Source organism: Rattus norvegicus, chromosome 8 (genome assembly GCF_036323735.1).
Source record: "Rattus norvegicus strain BN/NHsdMcwi chromosome 8, GRCr8, whole genome shotgun sequence".
Lineage (NCBI taxonomy): Eukaryota > Metazoa > Chordata > Mammalia > Rodentia > Muridae > Rattus > Rattus norvegicus.
The window spans coordinates 10,849,246-10,866,701 of NC_086026.1; the positions used below are offsets into that span (position 1 = coordinate 10,849,246).

Sequence of the window (17,456 nt, forward strand, 5' to 3'; positions counted from 1 at the left end):
AAATACAGTTCACAGGCAAATTGTTGCTGAGGTAATTGTCCTTAAATATCCTTCGGCATATGCAGAGCAGGAGGATTGGCTCATGTATATTTGTTACAATTATCTATCTAAAAGTCACTGTTTGATCTAAGAAGTAATAAAGAAAGAAATTAAAGAGTTCCTAGAATTCAATGAAAATAAAGACACAACATATCTATATTTATGGGACACAATGAAAGAAGTGCTAACAGGAAAATTGATAGCACTAAGTAGCCTGGTAAAGAAATTGAAGAGATCCTAGTTAGCAACTTAACAACACAGTGAAGAGCTCTAGAACAAAAAGAAGTAAACACACCCAAGAGGAGTAGAAAGCAGGAAATAGTCGAACTCAGAGCAGGAATCAACCAAACAGAAACAAAGAGAGCTATATAACGAATCAACAAAACCAAAAGCTGGTTCTTTGAGAGAATCAACAAGATAGATAAACCCCTAGTCAAACTAAGTAAAGAGACCAGAGACAGTATTCAAATTAACAAAATCAGAAATGAAAAGGGAGATACAACAACAGAAGCTGAGGAAATTAAAAAAATCATCACATACTACTACAAACGCCTATATTCAACCAAACTGGAAAACTTGGGTGATGGAATAGATGATTTTCTAGACAGATATAATGTACCAAAATTAAATCAAGAGCAGATAAACTATCTAAGCAGGCCTATATCATCTAAGGAAATAGAAGACATTCAAAAATCTCCCAACCAAAAAAAGGCCAGGGCCAGATAGATTTAGTGCATAATTCTTGCAGACCTTCAAAGAAGACTTGATACCAACATTCCTCAAAATATTCCACAAAATAGAAACAGAGGGGAACCCTACCTAATTCATTCTATGAAGTCACAATTACTATGAAACCTAAACCACCCAAGGGCCCAACATAAAAAGAAAACTTCAGACCAATTTTCCTTATGAATATCAATGCATAAATACTAAATAAAATTCCCAGAAACTGAGTCCAAGGACACATCAAAACCATCATCCAGCATAATCAACTAAGCATCATCCGAGGGATGCTAGGTCGGTTCAATATATGAAAATCCATTAATGTATTCCAGTATGTTAAAAAAAGAAAGCAAACAAACAAACAAAAAAGCAAAGAAAAAAATCACATGGTCATCTTCTTAGATACTGAAAAAGTATTTGACAAAAATACAAAACCCCTTAATGTTAAAAGTATTATAGGGATCAAAAATTCAAGGCCCATAACTAAACATAATAAAAGCAATTTACAGCAAACCAATAGCCAAAATTAAGTGGAGAGGTGCCTAAAGCAATCCCACTAAAATTAGGGAAAAGACAAAGATGCATATTCTCCCCATATCTATTCAATATAATACTAGAAGCTCTAGCTAGAGCTATAAGACAACAAAAGGAGATCAAGGCAATATAAATTGGGAAAGGAGAAATCGAGGTATCACTATTTGCATATGACAAAATAGTATATATAAGCAACCCCAAATATTTTACCATGGAAACTTCTACAGCTGATAAACAACTTCAGCAAAGTGGCTGGATATATAAGTTACTCAAACAGATCAGTAACCTTCTTCTACTTAAAGGAAAAACAGGCTGAGAAAGAAAGTGGGGTAATAACAACCTTCACAACAGTCACAAATAATATGAAATAGCTTGAAATTACTCTAACCAAACTAGTGAAAGATCTGTTTGACAAGAACAAGACTCACAAAAAAAATCGAAGACCTTAGGATATGGAAAGATCTCCTTTGCTCATATATTAGGAGAATTAACATAGGAAAAGTGGCCATCCTACCAAAATCCCTCAACGTATTCAATGCAATCCCCATGAAAATCGCAACAAAATTCTTCAAACACATGAAAAGACACTTCTCAAATTCATCTGGAAAAGTAAAAAACCCAAAATACTGAAAACAATTTTTAACAATAAAAGAACATCTGGGGGATCACCATCCCTGACCTCAAGCTATACTACAGAGCAATAGTGATAAAAACTACATAATAGTTGTACAGAGACAAGCATGTTGTTCAGGCAAATAGAATTGAAGACCTGGAAATAAAACCATATACTTTTGGAAAATTGATCTTTGATATGCAATGGAAAAAAGAATGTATCTTCAATGAATGGTGCTGGTCCAATTGGCCTTCTGTATGTAGAAAAATGAAAATAGACCCATATTTGTCACCTTGCACAAAGCTCACATCCATATGGATCAAAGCTCTCAACATAAATCCAGATGCACTGAACCTAATAAAAGAGAAAGTGGGAAAGAGCCTTGAAATCATTGGCATAGGGGGAAATTTCCTAAACAGAACTCCTACTGCACTGGAAAGCTTCTGTAAGTCAAAGGCACATCCAGTAAGCAACCTATAAATTGGGAAAAATCTCCACTAACCTGAATACTTTATATATTCAGAATATATAAAGTATTCAAGAAGCTAACTACTAAGAAACCAAACTACCCAATCCAAAAATTGGGTAAATAACCAAATGAAGAATTCACAACAGAGGAATCTTAAATGGCTGAGAAGCATTTAAAGAAATGTTCAAAGTCCTTAGTGATCAGGGAAATGAAAATCAAAATGACCCTGAGATTCCACCTTACACCAATCAGAATGACTAAGATCAAAACTACAGGTTGTCAAGAATGTGGAAAAAGAGGAACACTCCCCATTGCTGGTGGGATTGCAAACTGGCAAAACCACTCTGGAAATCAGTCTGGATATTCCTCAGAAAATTAGATGTAGATCCCAGCTATACTACTCTTAGGCATATAGCCAAAAGATGCCCTACCATGTCTCAGGGGCACATGTTCCACTATATTCATAGCAGGTTTATTTGTGATAGCTAGAAGCTGGAAATGAACTAAATGTCCCACAGCACAATGGACAGAAATGTGGTTCATTTACAGAACGAAAAACTACTGAGTCATAAAGAACAGACATCCTGAGTTTTGCAGGCAAATGGATGGAACTAGGAAATATCATTTTGAGTGAGGAAACTTAGACCCAAAAGAACATGCATGGTATGTACTCCCTAATATGTGAATATTGGTCAAAAAAAAGTACAAAATGAAATACCCAAGATACAGTCCTCAGAACTCAAAATGGTCAACAAGCTGAAGGACCCAAGTTAGGATGCCTCAGTCCCTTAGTCCCTTTCAGATCATGAAAGCAATCACAAACAGGGGTGGGGGGAGGAGGGACTGGGAAGGGAAAGGGGACAGAGGTGGGAGAGGGGAACATGATCTGATGTTGGCATGGGATGGGGTTGCTATCCCACAGTTAAAATTCTGACCCATAATTTTTCCTGTCTGAAAGAACTGCAGGAATGGAAATGGAGAAAATTCTGAGGAAAAGGAAGTCCAGTGGCAGGTCCAAATTGAGTTTGAGCTCAGTGTGAGGCCCCAAGGCCTGACACTGTTACTGAGGCTATGGTGTGCTTACACAGGGACCTATCATTGATGCTTTTCAGATGCTAAGAAGCAGCTGAAAGAGTCAGCTACAGATTTTATACCCAACCAATGATTAGCAGCTGCTGACTCCTGTGATTGAGTCAGGGAAAAGCTGAAAGAATCTGAGGAGGAGGGCAACCACATGAGAAGACCATCAGTCTCAACTAAACTGGACCCTAAGGATCTCTCAGACACTGAGCCACCAATCAGTTAGCATATATTACCTGAAATGAAGCCCCCAACACATATGTAGCAGAAGATGTACCTACTCTCCAGAGAGGTGGGACCCCAGGGAGTGGTGTGTCTGGTGTGGAGGGTACGGGGTGGAGACATCCGCTTGGGGATGGCAATGTGTGGTTAGGGTTGGAAGTATGGGATGTGGAACAGTTGAACGGTGGACTGGTAGGTGGATAACGTCTAGACTGTAACAAAGATTAAGGGATAGAAATAAAAATAAAAGCCACTATTTTCCAAAATCACTGTGTCATTTTAAAATTCTCCTATACAATGTTGCAATTAGTGTACTCAACGTTAGTGTGCTCAAGATTTTTATTTGTATGTTCTAAGTAGATGCTATTATTATTTTGAGTTTTATCTTCCATTTTCTCATGATGTAAAATTGAGCGTATTTTCTGCCATGAGCCTCCATCCTGAAGAGCATACAAAGGAGGCACAAAGGTGTGGCTTTAAATTCTGGGTCTCGAGACATTCTAGCTCTCTCTAACTATACTGAAATGCTGATGATAACTTCTAAAAATTCCTAAAAACGTTCTTGTCATTTTTGAAGGTAAAAAGCTGCTAGTTTAGGAGATTGACACCTGTAGCCAAACAGGGAGGATTACATAATGTGGCCTTTTTTCAGTCTCAGCCGGAATTGTGCAACTCTAACTTTCAGTTTGCTAGTTGGAAGTCACAGGGAAAAAAAGGAGCACTCTGAAAAGTGATTATAGCATTTATTACTAAGTTGTAAAATGTTTCTTATAATAACTCTCTAAGAAAATGGATGAAAACAGAAAGATTATAAATGGGGCAAAGGAAAAATTATTTTTTCTCTTTGTCCTCAGTACTTATACATCTTTCAGAATACATGATAACGTGTTAAAAAGTTCATCACAAGTACACACATTAAATCAAATCATTAATTGAAGCAGAAGTTAGCAATAGAGAATGTTTACATGCATATCATTTAGGAGTAAAACTATCTGTCTAAACATTCATCACTTGTCACAGCTCTACAGTCTTGTTGAAACTTAAAAACTACAAGTTATTAGTGAAGTCTTGTAGAGATAAACCAAGTAAATTTTTTTTCTTTTTTTTTTGTTCTTTTTTTCGGAGCTGGGGACCGAAGCCAGGGCCTTGTGCTTCCTAGGCAAGCGCTCTACCACTGAGCTAAATCCCCAACCCCTCAAGTAAATATTTTATCTTCTGTTCTAGCACCTATAATAAATCATTAGTTTTCTATTTATGACCTTTGGTTAATTGTTTTACAACCTCTTGGACTTTGCCCTGAGTAGTAGTAAGTCTGGATACTATCTAGAAGCAATTAACTGGTGACACATGGGAGACGGACATAGTTCTCATTGTGGTTTTGACAATCAGAAAAGAATCTAGTAGAAGTCCTACTATAAATTCGTAACTTACGGAAAAGTTTTAACTAAGTGATCATACCAAATGTATATGTGTGTATATATCTATATGCACACATATATTTGGATAATTGCATGTTATTATCTTTGTGATTATTATTAACTAGGTATCATCGTGCTTTATTTTCTATAACAGCTTTAAAATTACATTTGATCTGAATTTAAAAATAAGTGCACCAAAGATAAGAGCTGTTAAGTTGCTTAGGATTGTACAGAAACCTGAACCTCCCACTCCTGGGGATCTTATGTTATCTTCAAGTGTCTGTATGCATCTAAACTCATGCATACACATTTCCAATCATATACACATATACAAAAAATCTTTAACATTAAATATAAATGTTAAATGTTTCAAACATTTAAAACTTTAGTGTGTGTGTCTTCATTTGCATGCATGTGTATGTGCCTCTATCTCTCTCTGTGTGTGCTTGTGTGCGTGTGTGTGTGTATTTGTGTGTGTGTGTGTGTGTGTGTGTGTGTGTGTGTGTGTGTGTATTAGAAAGAACATGCCACAGCAATAAGGTGGGGTTTAAAGAATACTTTAAAGGAATCTGTACACTCCTTCTACAATGTGGATCCCAGAAACTAAATCAGGTCACTAGGTTTAAAAGAAAATTATTTTACCTGCTAAAACATCTTACCAGTCTACAAACAAACAGACAAACAGACATACAAAGAAACCAACAGAAAAATGGACAGATAGACATATAGATGAACACAGATACATAGACGCATAACAGTTTGTCATCTATTCCTAATCTACTTCATAAAATTTAATGGGTTGTTGGATGAGCTGTGAAAGAATTCATCAATGGTCACAAATTATATTTAGGATTCACTTTTTCTTTAGCCAGTGCCATTTTAGAATTTTGGTTCTCAAAATAAGATATAAATGTCAACAATGAAGCTGTAGCATAGCTCACAAATGAAAGAAGCAAAGCCAATTACCTAGTTCTTTTCCAACAGGGGAAAGTATTTGTCAGCAGGAAAGTCTTCCCTGATGCTAGCAAGAAATTAGGAGATGCTTGGACTGGGTGAATACTTTTTTATTGAAAAGGATTAGAAGATACAGATTTGTGTGTTTAAAATAGTACATTTAACTTTTTCCAGGCACTCTGTTTGGAAATTGCCATTTCGTTTTCTTAAAGCTCAAATAACCAACCCTGAAGAATACTTCAGCCAAATACTTTGCAGAAAATGGTGACCTTAGACTCTCCAAATAATTAGTCTAGAAATGATTAACCTGGGTGAAACTCATAATGTTGAAGGTATAAGTTCTGATTAATCATTAAGGATTTTATATTGTTTCAAAACTATTTATTGTACAATAAAATTTAAAATAAATTCAAGCATTAAGATGTTCAAATATCAAAAACATAAGTAAAAATAAATTTCATTCAACATCCTTTCTGGATAATATCTCCATACTCAAACTTGTCAACATTGTGTATTTTATTTTTATGTTTTTGCGTTTTTTATGGCACATGAACATCAACATGAGCACATACATGCACATATTTATACATGTAATTTTTTCATAATTATTAAAAAGAATAAGTAATGATTAATAGTTCTAAGTTCATTGCTTTTCTTCTGGGGAATCACAAAAATGTTTACCTATCAGTAGATAGCAAAATATTATAACTTTATATATACTCTCACTGTGTAATTTTTTAAACTTGTTTTCAATCTTTGATATAGGAAATGGCATCATTTAGGTTAAGTTTTGTAAAAGTGCAAAATTATCCCTGCACTGTGACCTCAAGAAATGTGTACATTTAGCAGTCTGTTAATTTCACAGTCATTGAAAACCAAGCTCCCTTCAATACACTGTGCAAATATCCAAATCCAGTTATATTACCTAAAACATATAATTAGCATTAGAGGACTTTGATAATGTAAATACTAGTAATTCCTTTTCTTTATGAAGTATGTCACTTTCTTTATGCTCACTCCTCCTCCACTTTAATAGCTGAGCAGAACTCATCGACAAAGACAGGAACATAGAATTTTCACAGCACAACTAGGGACTGTAAAGCCTGGAATATTAGAGAAAATGTGAGAAAATGCCAGAAGATATGATTATAACAAAGTACAATCATATAAATTCTTTTAGGGAAATATATCTTTCATGTTAATAGGTCAGAAAATTAGGAAATTAAGACATCATTTTAAAAAGTTAGTATTTATACAAATTAGATGAAAGTCTCTTGGATTCAAGGACAAAACCTCAAAAGTGTTTTCCACAAAGAATGATAGAGGTAAAGTTTTCTCTTGCTAAGTTTTTGAAAAATGAAGAATAATGCTATTAAACAAATTTCTTTTTCCCTCAGGGAATATCTTGGACTAATATCAGTAATTCTGCCTTAGAAATTGATAATACAGTGTAATAAAGCATGACAAGGACATCAAGAAATAAAGTCAAGTGTTGGTTGGATGATCAAAATAAAGAAAATCAAGATACTTTGTACAATGGAAAGGACATGACTTTCAAGGAGTCATTTCTTTATTAATGTCAATGTGATTAACAGGTCTCCTAATAACCCATCAAGAAGAGTCATCCAACTGTAACTCAGGAGACAACCAACTGTAAAGAAATGGGCCTTTTCTTAATTGTATGTAGAAATATCACTAAGTGATTGATATAAATTATCACAAACCAATGTTGGCTATTTCTTATTTTGACAGCGCTCCTACTGCTGCCAGATTCAAATGTTTGTACAGGACACAAAGAGGAACTTGAAACCTGAGTCTAAGCACAAAATGACTAGTTGTACACAACGTATATTTTCTGAGCTTTCAAAACCCTTGTGGTCAAAACCTTTCAGATGTGCACGTTCATTAATTTTCAGTGTTTTAAAGAAGCTTAGCACTGTTCTTCACAAAAATTGGTGATTTTTTTTTGAACCTGACATATAGGCTTTCCTGTTTTATCTCTGCTTTTAGCAGCACTATTTTTTCCTTTCCTTTCCTTTCCTTTTCTTTTTTTTTTTTTTTTACTTTCTGACAATAGCCATTGTAACTGGTGATGATAGCTCTTTGTGATTTTGATTTCCATTTCTTTGACCACTAATACAATTAAGGTTTATTCATTTTTCCCACAAACATGCTGGCTGTTTTCTCTTGACAACTATTTATTTATAACATTTGCCCAGATTTAATTGTAGTTTTCTTGTAATTGAGCACTTTCCATTGTTTTGTTCATTTATTTTGTTTCTCATTACCTCTTTGATCAGACTTTTATTCAAATAGGCTGTTTTCTCTTGGGGATGAAACAGATTTTGACAGTTCCTGCAGCACACATTGCTCTTGCAGTATGTTCCTTCTCTGCTGGTTGCTTCTCAGCTATTGGTCTCTTAGTAGCTGCATGCCCTTTCTCTCCGCTCTAAGGCATATTTGGCTTCCTGTGACCCACATATGTCTTGCCTATCTTGAACTTTGACTTCTGGGCAGACACCATGTCTGATTTGGCTTGCAGGTTGCTAACTGTTACTTTCACTTTTTTGATTGAAGTTTGTGATATCTGTCCTGGAGATGAATGTCATTCCTGTGTATAGTCTTTGTATAAGGGTCCAGTTTCAACATAAACCTCATGTTTCTCACTTTATTCTGTTTCAAACCTTCTTGAGTGGTCATGAGCAGTGGGCTCTTTGGATCTCTGGGCTTTTCACATTTCTGTTAGTGTCTGTGTTTATCAGTCCTGTGCATTTGGAGGTTATCATTTCTCTTGACGGAATCAACCTTATACCACATTCCTTTCAACTCATATAACTTTGGAAAGCACTTTTGGTCGAAACACAGCAATGCTCCATACGCCCACCTGGTGATATTTTAAAATGCTCAGCTTGCTTACATTAAGCAGAATAAAACAAGGGATGTTTCTGAAGCCCCTGCACTGGATATGTGTTCAGGTCATTATTTTGCCTTGCCTTCTCTCTTTTGCTGAGAGGCACAGCAATAGATGTCAGTCCCTTAAGTTCTTAAGAAGTAGAGCAGCATTTTCAGTCATCTTGAAGTGGTAAGCACCACTTTCAATCTCCAAAATGGTTCAGAAATTTCCTCAACATGATTACACTTTGGGTATCACCAAAGCTAGGAAGACCAAGTAAGCCAATGAAGAGCAGAGGACTTTGGGGTTGTGTTCACTCTGAGGTGGGAATGACACCAAGTTTCAGTTGGTATCAATTTGTAGCCCTGGCCAGAGCAGTGGGTTTCACTACTTCACACCACAGGATTAAGTACCAGACTGATAGCCTGCTAATTCACTGTCTTACAACAAAGGGCTATTTGTTGTTTTTCTGCCATCTGGTGTGAACAAAGTTCACAAAATCCGATCAAATGGGAACTTTGAAAACACCTAGCAATGCAACATTTTTGCCAGATAGTTCTGCCTTTTCAGAGTACACCAATATGAGGAGGCTGGCATAGACTTTGGTGGGAAGAGACATTGTTTTATTTAGCCTTTTAGAGACAGAGCATCATTTTGCAACTTTGTCTGGCTGAAAGTGCCAGGTAGCCCAGGTTGACCCCCAAATGTATATCTTATTCTATCTTGACCTCCAAAGTGTTGGGTGTGTGTGTGTGTGTGTGTGTGTGTGTGTGTGTGTGTTTCACTCAAACTCTTGTGACTTCAGTAAACACATTGGTTTATTATATTTAAGTAGGCAATAAACAACAAAAACATAGAACATATAATAAATTGTACTATGCCAGGGCAGGGTATGGTAACTATACCACGATAAATTGCATATTTTGTGAGCAATTAGGAGTAATTACCTCTAAGTTTTCAATACTGGAAAATAATGATAAAAGGATAAAAACAGTATGTTAATAAAGAGTTTTTAGTTTAAAGTGTGTATAATAGTCCAAAAAGTAAAGTTAACTTTTGAAATATTTTGATATGTCAAATTATGATATACTACTACACAGTAAATTTGTACAATCAAAATATAAACATACTTATTCTAGTCAATAATTTGTTTATCAGCCCCTGAGATTACATTTATGAAACATATATTTTAGACTTACTAATAGCACACGTATTAGTTGCAGTCCAAAATCAGTATGAAAATTATTAAGTAACCTAATTTTGGCATTAGTTATATGTCATCAATCCAGAACGTATCATCCCAGCAGAAACCCCACTGTTGCTCAGGCAAGATGTGCTTTGTATTCTACTGAGCAGGAAATGCTATAAGGGTGCTCATGCTAAAATTTTCTTTAATCCTTCATTTCAAAATAAAGCAACAGTCCAGTCTCATAGTAATAGAAGCAAATTTTCTGACCTTTGACTTAAATTCATTTCTTACTGCATTCCAATAAACCATAAAAGAAAAGAGAACCTAGTGGTTTGTGTTAGTAAGAGGAAACAGCATCATACCAAGGGGCCCAGCAAATGGGAAGGAGAAGTTTGGCTACTTAGTTTACTTTGTTGGGCAGGTCTACTTCAGCTGAGCCAAAATGAAGTAACTGTGGACATTTTCAAGATTTGATTTTTCCATGTATCCTTTGTGCCTGGCCCAGGCGATTTTCTTATGTTTATTTTTGTCTAGATTACTTTTCCTATTGCTGTGGTAAACATTGTCATAAAAGCTACAAAAGGGACAAAAAGTTCAGGCTCACAGTCCATCAAGGCAGAGCAGTCAAGGGCAAGCAACTGGGCATATTATGTCTACAGCAGGAAAGCAGAGAATAATGGGTAGGTGTACACAAGCATTTAGCTCCTTTCTATATGTATACAGTTCAGGGTGGAAATGGCCCCATCCACAATTAAATAGACCTTCCTACATCAATTAATCTCATCAAGATAACCCCTCACAGCCTTGCTCAGAGGCCATCTTTTAGCTGATTTTATATTTCTTCAAGTTGACAATACTATCACGTCTCATTACTTCTTGAATGATACTAGGGGAAAGAAGCATTTAGACTAGTATTTTAAACCTAGAACATACAAACAAACCCCATTGTGACCTTATCACAATGTCAACCACATGTACAGGTAGACTCAGAGAATCCTTTCTTTTTTTAAAGCTTCTGTAAATTTCAATGTGATATCAACAAACCAGAGCATAGTGAATGCTATACTTGCTGGGATGCTATTTCAAAAAAAGAGGTATGCTTGGGACTTTCTCTAGCATAATCTGCAAACTGAAGTTCATTGTCCTCTTAGAATTCCTCTCATGTGGTTGCTGCCTTGCTTTAGTGAAGGGATCATGATAAGTTTTCCTGTTTCTTGGTGTTATGAGTATATATTTCAGGAATATAATGGTATACAGAGCTTGATGGAAGTCAAAGTATGTTCCAACTGACTGTTGGGACTTGCGGTTCTTGAATCTATCTTACTGTCAAGTGACTAAAAAAATTTGGAAACATATATGTGGTTGCATGCTTGACTAGTACCATGTTATACCTGTTTTCAAAGATATGGCTATGGATGAGGAGAGAGAGAGAGAGAGAGAGAGAGAGAGAGAGAGAGAGAGAGAGAGAGAGAGAGAGAGAAAGGCAGACAGAGAGAGACATAGTGTACTGAAAGAAGACACTCAAGCACTCATGCCACTCCAGGGAAGCCAAAAGACTGGCACCCAATTACCCTCCGTGGAATGCCACTAAGATGTATATAAGTGTTATAGAGAGGGGGAAAAGATAGAGTACATGGTGGAGAGAAAGGAAAGCTTAGTGGATTATACACTGTGGAGACAGCAAGTGAAGACCCTTCAGCTGTGAGAAACAAGATATATTAGGAGGCCATGATGAGTTCCTTCCCTGGGGTGCTGCCAAGAGCCATGTCTAAGTCCATGGTCTTGCTGTAGCTAGGGTCTGTATTGACATATGTGGCCTAAGTTACTACTAAAGGCTAGTCAGATGTCCATAGTTTGAACTGCCACCAGAGAACATGTGGTTATCTGACGACCATGCTTACTCAGAGGAGACATGCTGACCTTAGTGCTATGCTGCCACCTGTGGGCATGGGGACATCCAAGCACATGCTGCTGTCAGAGGCCATGTCTGAGTCCATTTCCCTATGGCATCTGGGGTTTGTGTTTATGTAACCTGGCCCATGGGAAACAAAAGGGCATACATATGTCCCTGATCAGGACTGCTATGCTTAACTGATCCTGTTCCTTGCCAGCCACCACACATAGGAGACTAGTCCCTGCACTTCACCTGAGCAGCACAGTAGAGTTGACTCAAGGACATGAAAGCAAGACAGCTGACCCTGTCCATTGCTGGCTGTGGCATTAGGTGAACTAGTAAGGGCCTTGCTGCAGAGGGCTGACTAACTCAGATATTTGGCCAGATCCAGATATTTGATTTGGCCCACCCCAGCATCTATTCCATGTATGATCTGCTGGAGAATGTGAAAGGGTCAGGCCTGTACATCCAAAATTGTGAGATCTCCATGACGTGAGGCAACAAGAGGATATTCAGGAGAATTTCTCATGAAGATCCAGTATTAATAGTGTAGCAGCAGCCAGAGGTCTTAAAACAAATTAATGACTCATTGCAGTGAACATTTGCAAATGAAGAATATAGTGTGACACTATCAAACACTGCAGTTTCCAGGACATCATTTGGTTGCTGTTGATAATGGTGGTGGTGGTGGTGGTAGTGGTGGTGGTGGTGGTGGTAGTGGTGGTGGTGGTGGTGGTAGTGGTGATGGTTTTCCTTATTTTCTCTGTAGGGGGAATATGAAGTGACAGGAAGATGAATGGAATTGTGGCACATGATATGAAATTCACAAAGAATCAACAAAGTTTAAAGAGATACCATAACAAAAGTCACATTCAATTACTTTTTCTTTGAATTTAGACCTTATCAAGAAAGTTATATCTTTAATATCGAATTTTTTTGATTTTTTAAAAAAGAAAAAACATGCTAATAATAAAGCCTTTGTCTAAGTTTCTTTTATGAAATATGAGCCTTATAGGTAATGTGCTTTGTGAATGAATATGTATTGATCAAGAACTTACTGGTATACAGAGAAACACTTCCTCATAGGCTCCAGATGGCCTCATTGATAAAAAGAATACTTGTGTTTGTTTGGGCATTTTATACTTCAACCACAAGGAAGTAGTTGCCTGTACATTTAATGGTGAGATATCAGTGATCTTCATATGCAAATGAATCATGTAACAGAGAAAACTTGGGAAGTTGTGTTATACTCAGTCATAAATGAGGACGTTTATCCAGCTAAAATAAAAGTCTTATGGTTACTGAGCTTGGATAATGCAAGTTTTGATTCCACGAGTCAGGAGACAGAGAAAGTTGGTTATCTATGAGTCAAGGCCAGTGTGGTATACACATCTTTCAGGAAAGTAGGGCATTTGGGAGACAGTAAAAAAGAAAAGTTGCTAGTTAAAAGAGAGTTTCTAGACTGTTATTGTGAAATTTGTAGAATATGGATTTCAATAAGATAAGCAAATAAGGGCATTTGATATTGTTCAACTATGGGTATTATTTCAAGGAACCATGGAGCAGATACACAATAAAAAAAAGAGAAAAGCAAAGAGTATGAAACAGCAATTTTGCTAATGCTATCTGATTCAGGCCATGATAAAGGGGCTGTGTTTCTGACCTAAACACTCTTTGTGTCCTAAACAGATGACATTCTAAGGGCAAAGAAGCTGTTTGTTTTTTGTTTTTTTTTTTTTTATTTCAGTAAGTTTAGTTATGAGTGATGGTTTGCTTGACAAACTTTTGGAATAAAAATTGCTGAACCATGAGGAGATGGAGAAAATAAAATTTGAAAAGACCACTGTCAAGGTCTTTGGGAAAGACCTGAGTTTGGTACAAAATGGATCTATTTGCAGTATTCTACATACTGACATCCAGGGTTTCCAGCATCTTCATTTGGTGAAGATGCTTTCTTTTTTCCAATGTATATTTTTGGCTTCTTTATTAAATCAAATATACATAGGTGTGTTGATCTACATCTAGGTCTTGGATTAGATTTCATTGACTAATCTGGCTGTTTGTATGCCACTACCATACAGTTTTTTTTACTCTTGTTTTATTGGATAGCTTGAAATCAGGGATGGTGATACATCTGAAAGTTCTGTTATTATACAGGATTGTCTTAGCTCTCTTGGGATTTTTGTTCTTCTACACAAAATTGAATGTCCTTTCAAGGTCTGAAAAGAATTTATTGTAATTTTGATGGATATTGAATTGAATCTGTAAGTTGCTTTTGGTGAGTTAACCATTTTTACTAAATTATTTTACAGATACATGAATATGGGAAATTTTTCCATGTTCTGATATATTTTATTACCCCTGAATATAATATAAGAGAAAGTGAGGAATAGCCTTTATTGCATTGGTACAGAAGACAACTTCCTGTACAGAATATGTGTAGCATAGACACTAAGAGCAAAAACGAATAAATAGGACCTCTTGAAACTGGAAATTTTCTGTAAAGCAAGCACACCATTAACAGGACAGAATAGCAGCCTGCAGAATGAGAAAAGATTTACCAACTCCACGTCTACACAGGGCTAATAGTTAAAATATATTAAAAAACTCAAAAACCAGCTAACAAAAATCAAATAATCCAGGCCGAGAAGCCATGGCAGGACAATGGAGGCTGACGTAAAGATCTCACTCTGTGTATTTACAGGTTGTTATCAATGTTCTTAAGGGATGGATGGTACTGGGCTTTGTATGTTTAGGTGGGCAATTATATCTTATCAATTGAATCTAAGATTATTGTGTTGTGTGATCTTTTATGTGAGGGTTTGAGTGTAGGAAAGTGTGTGGTGGCTGGAGACACTGGGAGGCCGCGGCGGAGATGGGATGTGTTTCCACCAAGATATCTATCAAGTATCTTGGGGCACTGCAGTGCTGAAGCTAGCAAGGTAAAAGACAACCATAGTTCTTTTAGAGTTTTACAACAACAGATGGTGAACCAGTGTCATGGGCAAGAATCCACTAGTAATCCTAAAAGTTGAGAGAAAGTTTTTATTTTCTAAGAGGAGGCCAGGGCCATGTTAAGTCATGTGATACCTCAAGCGTGAGGAAATTAACAAAGAAACAGGGAAATAGCCTGGGCTGGCAGGTTGTCAGTCCTAGGCTGTGTGATAAGTAATGGCAGCTCAGAGAGTTAAAGATTAAAAGCTGCTTTTTAAAGAAAGTTGTTTAGAAAGTCTTTCAGGATACTCATACTCTTTTTAACGTGGGCTCCACAGGAATTTGGGGTTAATTTCCTGATATCACAGAGTACAAAAGCCTATCAGGCTCATTGTTTAGCTTGCTTCCTTTTTTAAAAAAATTGTTTAATCTTCATAATGGGTGTGACTGAGTTTTATGGTTATATTATTACTCTGGGAGAGAGCAAGATACAAGCTTTTCTGGTTACAGATTAAGGAACACAGTATTTTGGGAGAAAGATTTTTGTCTTTGTGTTTTTAAAAAGTGTGATTAGGCTATGGAAACCTCACAGAGTCATACTGATCAGATTTGATAGAGGTAGACTGCCTGAAACATTAATGCAGGAGAATCAAACAAAAAGATATTTCGATTCTAAACTTTTGTCTTGAGAGTTGTATTTTACAGAGTGTGCCTACTAGGATTCTTGGTCTCAAGGACTTTCAGCTGGATCCAGTCAGGACACATCGGCTACAACATTTATTCCATTCTTCCTACCCCCTACCTTCAAGGATATCTCAATGCCCATGTACAGCTTGAAGAAGTTATAGAGGAGTCATCACCCCAATTCCCTGAAAGTGGTTATTCTAAGGTTGTTTTTACAAGGAATTTAGAAATGATTGTAATTTAACAGGGAGGAATTAGCTAGATTGAGTTATACGGTCGTAATGTCATTTGTTAACTAAGCTAAAATCATATCTTTGCTTTGTTATAAAATTTATTTGTTAAAAGTTTAAAAGTACAAGGTTTAGAGCCAGGCCTACTATTTATGTCATTACAAACTTCTGAGTTGATTACACATGTGAGTTAAGGGCCAACATATTGCTGACCTTGTAAAAATACTTTCAAGATATTATTAAGATATAAAGACAATAGTCCAGATTGTCTTATATAGGTAGATGGTTCTCAAAAACGTCAGAAATCCATAAAATTTGAGATTTAAAGTTATTTATCTTTTGTTGAGACGTATCTGCTCCGAATAGTCCCCTTTGGCGGATATAACGAAGAATTTGAACATCTCTACCTCCAGGTAAGGCAATGCTGTGTGGCTAGGCAGCCACTAGACAAAACTGTCTGTTTCATCTGCAGACTATGCTGTCCAGAAAAGGACAAATTATGCAGAATAGTTGACTGATAAACTCTTGCCAAGACAGGGTCATCAGCCCTTCAAAATCTGCATTTCAAGAGTCTGTCAGTTAATTTTGGGCCAGAAAGCTGAAGACTTGCACTCACATGTTGCTAACAGGGACTGTGCTAGTGGAGATTTGTCTTTACAACCTCTCAGTTCTAGAAGCCGTGTTAGGCTTCCCATGTGTATAGATATTTGGTCATTCTCAGATTTCTGACGGGATTGAAGACTGATTATAGTCTTATAGCCTATCAGGCTGTTTAACTCTGAATATACATATTTTATTAGATAGTTATCAAATAGTATACAAGCTAGCCCAGATATAATATAGATTTTAAGCCTTTCTTAAGCTGGAATGGATAACTAAATGTTCTCTTTAACTGATATAGTGTTGGACTGGGTGTTAGATATATTTTATGCTTTTAATTACAAACTGATAATAGTTGTACTCAGCTTATATTTGAGAGAAAAGTTTATTGTTTTTTTTTAATTAGACTGAAAGGGTAAAATGTGGGATGATGTCACAGGTGAGGCAGGTACAAGATAGAAGGAGGCCTGTAATTGGATGAGAAGGAAGGATGGGTGGGAGAAAAGTCTGAAGGAAGAGGAGGAGACTGGAATGAAGAGACAGGAAGAGAAGAGGAGGAGAGGCTGAGAAACCGTGACAGGACAATGGAGGCTGACATAAAGATCTCACTCTGTGTATTTACAGGTTGTTATCAATGTTCTTAAGGGATGGATGGTACTGGGCTTTGTATGTTTAGGTGGGCAATTATATCTTATCAATTGAATCTAAAAAAAATTAAATAATCCAAGTAAAACAGGGTACAGTTCTAAAAGAGAATTCTAGAAAGAGGAATTTGAAATAACCAAGAAATACACAAAGTAATGTTTAACATCCTTAACCATCAAGAAAATGTAAATCATTCTTATACCTGTCAGAATGACTAAGATCAATAACACAAGTGATAGCTGAAGCTGATGAGAACTTGAAGAAAGGGGAACACTTGTCCATAAGATTAAGCTCCTGAGAATGCAAACTTGTACAGCCAGTATGAAAATCAATAT

At 36.5% G+C, this 17,456-nt stretch overlaps 1 protein-coding gene and 1 long non-coding RNA gene across 2 annotated transcripts in view; one reads left to right on the forward strand and one right to left on the reverse strand.

Annotated features, from left to right (window-relative positions):
- Positions 1-17,456, forward strand: part of Casp1 (caspase 1) — a 135,958-nt gene that overhangs the window by 102,908 nt on the left and 15,594 nt on the right. The window lies entirely within an intron of this gene.
- Positions 1-17,456, reverse strand: part of LOC134479989 (uncharacterized) — a 32,974-nt gene that overhangs the window by 14,006 nt on the left and 1,512 nt on the right. The gene's annotated exons all lie outside the window — the stretch shown is intronic.